The sequence below is a fragment of the Symphalangus syndactylus genome, chromosome 22 (assembly GCF_028878055.3).
Source record: "Symphalangus syndactylus isolate Jambi chromosome 22, NHGRI_mSymSyn1-v2.1_pri, whole genome shotgun sequence".
NCBI lineage: Eukaryota > Metazoa > Chordata > Mammalia > Primates > Hylobatidae > Symphalangus > Symphalangus syndactylus.
The window spans coordinates 35,602,147-35,603,786 of record NC_072444.2 but is presented as its reverse complement, the minus strand read 5'-3'; positions in this window follow the sequence as shown (position 1 = coordinate 35,603,786).

Below are 1,640 nucleotides of genomic sequence, written 5' to 3'. Positions count from 1 at the left end.
CCCAGCAACTTTACTTGTGGTTCTACACCCCAAAGAACTGAAAACCAGGACTCCAAGAGACGTTTGTACAACCATATCTTAGCAGTATTGTTCACCATAACCACCATGTCTTAGTGAGAGGTGACAATGTGCTAGCAGCCCTCGCTCGCTCTCAGCACCTCCTCGGCCTCGGCATCCGCTCCAGCCACACTTGAGGAGCCCTCCAGCCCGCCACTGCACTGTGGGAGCCCCTCTCTGGGCTGGCCGAGGCCGGAGCCGGGTCCCTCTGCTTGCAGGGAAGTGTGGAGGGAGAGCTGCAGGTGGGAACCGGGGCTGTGTGCGGCACTCGCGGGCCAGCACAAGTTCTGGGTGGGTGCGGGCTCAGCAGGCCCCACACTCGGGGCACCTGCCGGCACCCCCGGCTCTGGGCAGTGAGGGGCTTAGCACCTGGGCCAGCAGCTGCGGAGGGTCCCCCAGCACTGCCAGCCTGCCCGCACCAGGCTCAAATTCTCCCCGGGCCTCAGCCACCTCCCCGCGGGCCAGGGCTTGGCAGCCTGCCATACCCGAGGTGCTCCCGCTCCCCCTGCCAGTGGGCTCCCACACAGCCGGAGCCTCCCTGAAGGGCGACACCCCCTGCTCTGTGGCGCCTGATCCCATCGATAGTCCAAGGGGTGAGGAGTGTGGGCCCACGGCGTGAAATGGTGGGCAGCTCCGCCCACCACCCCACGCGGGGTCCACCAGGCAAAGCCAGCTGGACTCCTGAGTCGGGTGAGGACTTGGAGAACTTTTATGTCTAGCTGGAGGATTGTAAATGCACCAATCAGCACTCCGTGTCTAGCTCAGGGTTTGTGGATGTACCAATCAGCACTCTGTATCTAGCTAATCTGGTGGGGACTTGGAGAACCTTTATGTCTAGCTAAAGGATTGTAAATGCACCAATCAGCACTCCGTGTCTAGCTCAGGGTTTGTGGATGCACCAATCAGCACTCTGTATCTAGCTAATCTGGTGGGGACTTGGAGAACCTTTATGTCTAGCTAAAGGATTGTAAATACACCAATCAGCACTCTGTGTCTAGCTCAAGGTTTGTAAACGCACCAATTGCTGCTCTGTGTCTAGTTAATCTAGTGGGGACTTGGAGAACTTTTATGTCTAGCTAGAGGATTGTAAATATCACTCTGTGTCTAGCTCAGGGATTGTAAACGCACCAATCAGCACCCTGTCAAAACGGACCAGTCAGCTCTCTGTAAAATGGACCAATCAGCCCTCTATAAAATAGGCCTATCAGCAGGATGTGTAAGGGGTCAGATAAGGGAATAAAAGCAGGCTGCCTGAGCCAGCAGCAGCAACCCGCTTGGATCCCCTTCTGCACTGTGGAAGCTTTGTTCTTTTGCTCTTTGCAACAAATCTTGCTGCTGCTCACTCTTTGGGTCTGCACTGCCTTTATGAGCTGTAACACTTACCGCAAAGTTCTGCAGCTTCACTCCTGAGGCCAGCAAGACCATGAGCCCACCAGGAGGAATGAACAACTCTGGACGGGAGGAACGAACAACTCCAGACATGCCACCTTAAAAGCTGTAACACTCACTGCGAAGGTCTGCAGCTTCACTCCTGAAGCCAGCGAGACCACGAACCCACCAGAAGGAAGAAACTCCGAACACAT